A 9,973-nucleotide genomic window follows, 5' to 3' on the forward strand; every position below is an offset into this window, starting at 1 on the left:
ATATACTATTACGTTATAGCGTATAACGCTATTTAGTATTACGATAATGCGTATAACGTTATATACTATTACGATATAACGTATAACGTTATATACTATTATGATATAACGTTACATACTATTACGATAGAACGTATATAGTTATATATTATTGCGATATAACGTATAACGTTGTATAGTATTACGATACATCGTATAACGTTATATGCTATTACGATACATCGTATAACGTTATATACTATTACGATATAACGTATAACGTTATATACTATTACGATATAGCTTATAACGTTATATACTATCACGTTGTAACGTATAACGTTATAAACTATTACGATACATCGTATAACGTTATATACTATTACGATATAACGTATAACGTTATATACTATTACGATATAGCTTATAACTTTATATACTATTACGTTATAGCGTATAACGCTATTTAGTATTACGATAATGCGTATAACGTTATATACTATTACGATACATCGTATAACGTTATGTACTATTACGATAGAACGTATATAGTTACATATTATTGCCATATAACGTATAACGTTGTATAATATTACGATATAACGTATGACGTTATCTAGTATTACGATATAACGTATAACGTTACATGCTATAACGATATAACGTATGACGTTATGTAGTATTACGATATAACGTATAACGTTATATGCTATAACGATATAACGTATAACGTTATATACTATTATGATATAACGTTATATACTATTACGATAGAACGTATATAGTTATATATTTATGTGATATAACGTATAACGTTATATAATATTACGATATAACGTATGACGTTATGTAGTATTACGATATAACGTATAACGTTATATGCTATAACGATATAACCTATGACGTTATGTAGTATTACGATATAACGTATAACGTTATATGCTATAACGATATAACGTATAACATTATATGCTATAACGATATAACGTATAACGTTATATACTACTATGATATAACGTTATATACTATTACGGTAGAACGGATATAGTTATATATTATTGCGATATAACGTATTACGTTATATAATATTACGGTAAAACGTATGACGTTATGTAGTATTACGATATAACGTATAACGTTATATGCTATTGTTACGTTTCGCTATCCAAATTTTGAAATTTTAAACGATGTAGTAGTCGCTGCCACCAGAAACAGTCTAAGGACTGTTTCAATTAGATATTTCTTGTTATATTATGTAGCGTTGACCGGAGTTTAGGCCACTGGTCAATAATCTCCACGTTTCGGCTAACCTGCTATGCGCAGTTAGGGTTGAGGGCGTGAAACGAATCCCTATTGGCGCTAGACGTGATCATTATGCAATAGAGGAGATATTTACTAGTGCAAATATGATTATGATGGAATTGGACAAGTAATCGGATAATTAGGTGCTCGAGAAGCTAATGACAATGATCCTGGGCTCACTAACGAATCCGCGGTCAAGGGGATGACGGACTCTACTTTTCCTCAGCGTCTAAGTTGTACTCAATATTAATGCACGAGGCAATCACTACGTATCTGAGAGTTACTTGAATCGTCTTTGAGATCGTACCGGAGAGTGGTTCTCCATCACGGTAACGCTGTCGAGGAAAACTATGATGGGTGTGCCCAAGGGCACGAAATCATCGGATTCGTGGAGAAAAGCCTTCATTCGGAAAGTGAGGGAAATTGGCGTTACTGTTAATTGGTCAATTTCCATGTTGGTGGTTAGGGAAGGGTGCTAGCCGCCCTTAAGAGAAAGTTCGAGAAGAGGAAGCGTCGTTGGTGAGAAAAATAGATTTCTCCTATTTTCTCGTAGTTGGGACGAGGACTGTTTGTCGGTTTGAAGGACTTTAGTTAAACAGACCTTAAGATTTATAGCAGGTCCTCGGGCTAGCTGAACATGTACTGTGGAGACGCGTCGACATCTGGTAATCATCTTACTCAAAGAATAGAGTCTGCGTGTGGCGAGCCACGGGACAGAAATCGTTGAAATGCTTACCGTCGTGCCCCGTCCTAAGTATTTCTTTTAAGGAGAGCTATAGGGTTACTTCATGCCTTTGTTAGACAAAACGTTCATCCCTTGACCGCGGCTACGTTCGGCGACTGGTTGTCGCATCGAGCCCGAGCTCACTATCATAAATCTCAAATAAGTACAGTCGAATCGAATGACAACAGTTTCTTAATTCGGCTATGGTGAAATCTAAATTATAATACTAGGGGTCTTCCCAAAGTTCCGAAGGGAAGGTTCCAGTATTCTTTCATCTCCGACACGGCCATTCTGACTATCACACGTCCTCGTGTGTAACTAAAATATTGAGTTTCCTAACATTAGACTCGATACAATTGACATTATTCACAATTTAACTAGATGTTCGAATAAGGCAAGGGTCCAGTGTAGCAACAAATCCTGTTCGGGGGTTTGGCAGCAAAGAAATAAAAGATAATGAAAATTAGTAGCGTTATAGTTAGTATTCAAGGTGATAGTTGCATCCTGCAGGTTATTAGTCGGATCGTATCGGCATGATGGACCATTTTCGATTTCGCACTCCAAAGGATCTCGGTCTTCTAGATCGTGTGAGCACATAGAGCTTTGTTCCACGGTTTCACCGAGCTTTACCATATTGTTGCCCCGAGATGCATACGAACCACACCGCATGTTCTCACTGAGCCCTTATCATACTGTCGCCCCGAGATGCATGCGAACCACACCGCATGTTCTCACTGAGCCTTATCATACTGTCGCCCCGAGATGCATGCGAATCACATCGCATGTTCTCACTGAGCCTTATCATACTGTCGCCCCGAGATGCATACGAATCACATCGCATGTTCTCACTGAGCCTCATCACACTGTCGCCCCGAGATGCATGCGAGTCACATCGCATGTTCTCACTGAGCCTCATCACACTGTCGCCCCGAGATGCATACGAGTCACATCGCATGTTCTCACTGAGCCTCATCACACTGTCGCCCCGAGATGCATACGAGTCACATCGCATGTTCTCACTGAGCCTCATCACACTGTCGCCCCGAGATGCATACGAGTCACATCGCATGTTCTCACTGAGCCTCATCACACTATTACCACAAAAAGCGTTTGAACTACATCACACGTTCTCTCTGAGCTTTATCACATTATTTCCCCGAAACACGTGCGAACTCGCTCTGCCGGGTGTTACTGGCATAGTGCTACTGATCTTCCGAGGTCGAAGTGCTCATATCGTCATGGTCACTGTTATTGCCTTCACTACAGACATCCAACTCGGCAGGGGTGCAACCATCTGGCATTTTCCTTAACCTGTCGTGACTGTACTTGTACGGTCGCTTACCGTCTAATGTCCTTAAGATATACCTGTCCCCTTCCAAGACTTCTGCTATTACAAATGGACCTCTAAATTTTGGATCTAGTTTGGTTTGATTCCTTTCCTCATTCTTGCGTAATACGAAATCACCGAGATTAAACCTAACCGCTTAAGCTTTAGCTTTGTCAAATCCATCCTCATCATACCTAGCACTAGTTTCCATCCACTTTATTGCCTGTCGTCTTATATTGGAGATATCGATACTTTTGATGTTATCGGGTAACAACAGATCGTGAAGTCTTGCCGTTCTACCTATTAGTAGTTCTAATGAGCTCGAGTTTGTCACGCGGTTGGTGGTGCAATTCAAAGCCAACTGTATTTCCCCAATCGCGTCTTGCCACGGCCGCCCGGTCGTCTCTACTACCGTGAACATATTTTCCAATGTACCCATAACACGCTCTACCTGTCCATTGGCCCTACTAGCACCGATCGCTATCAAGTGAACTTTAATTCGTTTGCTTTCGCAGAATTCTCGAAATTCTTTTACCCTTAAAACATCTTCCCCCGATCTGCTATTATCCGGCAGGGACTCCCGAATAAAAATATAGCGGATTTAAGCGTTTTAATGGTGTTAAGGGAATCTATCTTACGAGTATGATGCAGGTATACGAATTTAGTGAAGACGTCGATCAAAACAATGACGTACTCCTTTGAATTGCTTTTACCACTCAACTTGCCTGTTATGTCCATGTGGACCGTATGCCAGGGTATGCTGGTCTTAGGTATAGGATGCAGTTCGGCTTGTATCTTACCTAAACTAGCTTTCGGAGCTTGACAAGCATGACAGTTCTCAATGAATCGGCGAACGTACTTCGCCATCCCTTCGAACCAGTAATACTCGTATAGTTTCTCCAGCGTTTTCTCCCAACCTAAGTGCATAATTGACTGGTGCACATGGTTAATAACAGACTATCTAAAACATCTTGGGACTATAGGTACACAGAGAATCCTGCCTTTTCTTTGTATCCTACGGTGCAGAGTACCGAACCGTAATTCGTATGTATTCGCGATGTCTTCCGCGAGTCCATCGTTTTGCAATCCCTTGACAATTTCCAAGGTTTGAGAATCACAACGTTGTCCCGCTAATAGCCAATCTTCCGAAATTTCGGCCAGTCAACTATTTTCTCTTTGATTTTGTCGAATTTAATAGGGTCAACGCCTGTGGGGTTTCGCGACAAGAGATTTGTGAGCCGTCCGTTTACTTTCCCGATACATAATGTCAGAAATAAAAGTCTGCAAGTAAGCCCATCACCTATGGTCCCTGTCGTTTAAATGTACTTTATTACTCGATGCTTTCAACGAGTTGCAATCCGTGACGACAAGAAATTCCCGTCCCTATAGATAGTGACAGAAATGTTTTACGGCGTTTACGATAGCTAATGTATTGTGTTCATAGGAGTGATATCTGGATTCCGCGGGGCTGGTTCTTTTACTGTAACACTCTATTACCTTGTTCTTACCTTCGGCTTGATGCGTCAAAATCACCCCGTAACTCTCTGAGCTAGCGTCAGTATGTAGTTCTATCGGGTAATTGGGGTTGAATATCGTTAGCACCGGCGCATCGGTCAGGGCGGAAACTACCTGTTGTCTTATTTTCTCGTGTCTATCTGTCCAAGTTATATTTCTGTTATCTGAGATGAGCGCATACAGGGGTCTCATCATCTGTGAAAATTTAGGGATGAATTTTCGAAGTACGGAGCTAACCCTATGAACTGCCTGAACTGTGTGACGGTCATTGGCACAGGTGAAGAACTTAAGGTGTGTATTTTACCCGGGTTAGGACGAACTTCTCCGTTATGAATTACATATCGCAAATAGAGCACCGATGTCTTTAGAAAAGAACGTTTCGCAAAATTAAAAGAGAATTCGGCTTTTACGAGGGTATCTAATACGGTGTTCAATCTTTCTAAAGCTTGATCTATCGAGTTGGCAATAATTAGGGCGTCATTGAAACAAATAACAACATACGAATGAGCGAGGTCACCTAAGGCTTTGCGAATGACCCTCCGAAAGACGGACGGTGCAATTTTTCAGTCCAAACGGCATCGTTATCTACTCACATTGTCTGTCGGGGTAACGAACGCTGTAAACTCCGTTGGATTAGGATAAATAGAAATTTGGTGAAACCCGCTGGCCATATCCAGGCTAATAAAATATCTCGCCTCTTGCAGTCTCGCGACTTGATCCGCAATAAGGAGTAAAGGGTACCGATCCGCGACGATACTTTGATTTAGATCTCGGGGATCCACTCGTAATCTATCTGAGCCGTTTTTTTTTTCTTCACGAGTTACGGCTCGCTAATGGCGAATTACTAGGCCTTATAATCTTTGCTTTAATTAGAACGCTTGTTTTCTCACGTACCGCTCTTCGCTCCTCCTCGCTAAGTCTATAAGGACTTCCTCCTACGGTGGTGTTAGGATCAATTAATCGTATTTCTAACCGGCCTGCATTTACGCGAATACGTAGGAAACCCGTAACGAATGAATCTTTGAATTTGTCGAGAAGAGAAATTGATCGACTTTTATTATTACCATGTACATCAGCGTCAACTTCATTAACGACGATCTCGTTTGCAGTGGTTTCATTACAGACACCAATCATTTTTGTTTTACACATAGCGAGGCTATTTTGTGTAATGTTACGTCGAAAACCAGACTTAGAGTTCCGCAACTAATCGCGACATCATATTTCAAATAACTATCAGCAAGGACATGAGAAATTATCTTCGATGTAAAAATCATTAATACACACAATGAACAAATGGGAGGCGTATGTTTAATACAGGTATTCCCTACTCCTCGCATTACTAATATGTCAGTCATTCCTTTGCCAGAAAATCTCGAGACCGCGGACACTTTAATTAGTGAACGCTCGGCTCCCGAATCGGAGTAAAATGGAAACGACTCACCCAGATGACTTGATCTATCCGTTGGTGCTTCCAGTACGTAGAAGTCGACTCGCCACTCGTTATTGAAATTATAGCTTCCTTCCATAATCAGGTTGGCAGCTGTGCCCCATGCAGCGGAGTCGGAGCACGCGATTTTAAGGGTTAAAACGTGGTAACGATAATTGTTAGGTTTCACACTCGATTTGCACTAGCGACTGAATTGCGCACGACTTGCGACTTGAGCACGATGATCGTAAGTTCTAGCACTGTTATAATCGGCACTGATCCCACTTCTGATGTCGGGTCGTCGTTAAGATTTGAGTTAGGGTTGAGGGCGTGAAACGAATCCCTATTGGCGCTAGACGTGATCATTATGCAATAGAGGAGATATTTACTAGTGCAAATATGATTATGATGGAATTGGACAAGTAATCGGATAATTAGGTACTCGAGAAGCTAATGACAATGATCCTGGGCTCACTAACGAATCCGCGGTCAAGGGGATGACGGACTCTACTTTTCCTCAGCGTCTAAGTTGTACTCAATATTAATGCACGAGGCAATCACTACGTATCTGAGAGTTACTTGAATCGTCTTTGAGATCGTACCGGAGAGTGGTTCTCCATCACGGTAACGCTCTCGAGGAAAACTATGATGGGTGTGCCCAAGGGCACGAAATCATCGGATTCGTGGAGAAAAGCCTTCATTCGGAAAGTGAGGGAAATTGGCGTTACTGTTAATTGGTCAATTTCCATGTTGGTGGTTAGGGAAGGGTGCTAGCCGCCCTTAAGAGAAAGTTCGAGAAGAGGAAGCGTCGTTGGTGAGAAAAATAGATTTCTCCTATTTTCTCGTAGTTGGGACGAGGACTGTTTGTCGGTTTGAAGGACTTTAGTTAAACAGACCTTAAGATTTATAGCAGGTCCTCGGGCTAGCTGAACATGTACTGTGGAGACGCGTCGACATCTGGTAATCATCTTACTCAAAGAATAGAGTCTGCGTGTGGCGAGCCACGGGACAGAAATCGTTGAAATGCTTACCGTCGTGCCCCGTCCTAAGTATTTCTTTTAAGGAGAGCTATAGGGTTACTTCATGCCTTTGTTAGACAAAACGTTCATCCCTTGACCGCGGCTACGTTCGGCGACTGGTTGTCGCCTCGAGCCCGAGCTCACTATCATAAATCTCAAATAAGTACAGTCGAATCGAATGACAACAGTTTCTTAATTCGGCTATGGTGAAATCTAAATTACAATACTAGGGGTCTTCCCAAAGTTCCGAAGGGAAGGTTCCAGTATTCTTTCATCTCCGACATATATATACATTTCACAATGTAATTTTACATTATGTAAAATATATATATGCATATGTATATGTGCGCGTATTGTTATTCTCATTGCCTCTCGGATCGTTAATTGGATGAATATTCCATAATGTGGATTTCGTATATAATTCTCTAGGTTCGTAGAAATGTACATCTATATATTTATTTCTTTGCGTTTTAATGGTTTAATAACGTATACATACATACATATATATATATATATATTATGAATTTTTCCCAAAGATACGCGTACGCATGTGTATATCTATATAACTGTGTGTCGCAGAGTAATCCTGTATACAATTTTCACTTTTATTAGAATGCTGGTGTAGCGTAGTATATTTTATTTCTTTTATATTTTATTAGATTACCAATTATTCAGATTCACGAAGTAGGTCACACACACAGATATGCATACACGTGTGTGTATATACATGTGTTTTCGCAGAGAAATCTCATACATCTGAATCGCGGCTTGTTTTATTTATTGGTTCATTTAATTATTTCATTTTATTTGTATTTTATATGTCATTGCTGATTGGTTGTAGTGTTTCTTCTTATTGATTCATTTATTTCATTTTGATTGTCTGTCGTATAATTCTTTTTATTTTGATTGGTTAGTTATTAGTTAATTTATTATTATTGGTCGTGTTTAATTATTCATAAGTTATTGGTTCGTGGCGTCACGTGCGGAACGCGGGACGTGACACTATAACGATATAACGTATAACGTTATATGCTATAACGATATAACGTATAACGTTATATGCTATAACGATATAACGTATAACGTTATATCCCATAACGATATAGCGCATAACGTTATATACAATATCGATATAACATATAACGTTATATGGTATAACGATATAACGTATAACGTTATATACAATTATGATATAACGTTATATACTATTACGTTATTTCGTATGACGTTCTAGAGTGTTACGTTATAGCGTATGACGTTATAGAGTATTACGATATAGGTTATAACGTTATATACTATTGAGATATAACGTATAACGTTATATAGTATTACGATATAGGCTATAACGTTATATACTATTGAGATATAACGTATAACGTTGTATAGTATTACGATACATCGTATAACGTTATATACTATTACGATACATCGTATAACGTTATATACTATTACGATATAGCGTATATGCTACTACGATATAACGTATAACGTTATATACTATTATGATATAACGTTACATACTATTACGATAGAACGTATATAGTTATATATTATTGCGATATAACGTATAACGTTGTATAGTATTACGATACATCCTATATCGTTATACACTATTACGATATAACGTATAACGTTATATACTATTACGACATAGCGTATAACGTTATATACTATTACGTTATAGCGTATGACGTTATAGAATATTACGATATATCGTATAACGTTATGTACTATTACGTTATAGCGTATGACGTTATAGAGTATTACGATATAGCGTATAACGGTATATACTATTACGTTATAGCGTATAGCGTTATTTAGTATTACGATAATGCTTATAACGTTATATACTATTACGTTGTAACGTATCACGTTATAAACTATTACGATACATCGTATAACGTTATATACAATTACGATATAACGTATAACGTTATATACCATTACGACATAGCGTATAACGTTATATACTATTACGTCATAGCGTATGACGTTATAGAATATTACGATATAGCGTATAACGTTATATACTATTACGTTATAGCGTATGACGTTATAGAGTATTACGATATAGCGTATAACGGTATATACTATTACGTTATAGCGTATAGCGTTATAGACTATTATGTTATAGCGTATAACGTTATATAGTATTACGATATAGGGTATAACGATATATACTATTGAGATATAACGTATAACGTTATATACCACTACGATATAACGTATAACGTTATATACTATTATGATATAACATTATATACTATTACGATATAACGTATAACGTTATATACTATTACGACATAGCGTATAACGTTATATACTATTACGCTATAGCGTATGGCGTTATAGAGTATTACGATATAACGTATAACGTTATATACTATTATGATATAACATTATATACTATTACGTTATAGCGTATAACGTTATTTAGTATTACGATAATGCTTATAACGTTATATACTATTACGTTGTAACGTATAACGTTATAAACTATTACGATACATCGCATAACGTTATATACTATTACGATATAACGTATAACGTTATATACTACTACCATATAGCGTATGACGTTATATACTAATACGATATAACGTATAACGTTGTATACTATTACGATATTGCTTATAACGTTATATACTATTTCGTTATAGCGTATGACGTTATAGAGTATT

The sequence above is a fragment of the Bombus affinis genome, unplaced genomic scaffold, assembly GCF_024516045.1.
Source record: "Bombus affinis isolate iyBomAffi1 unplaced genomic scaffold, iyBomAffi1.2 ctg00000137.1, whole genome shotgun sequence".
NCBI classification, from domain to species: Eukaryota; Metazoa; Arthropoda; class Insecta; order Hymenoptera; family Apidae; genus Bombus; species Bombus affinis.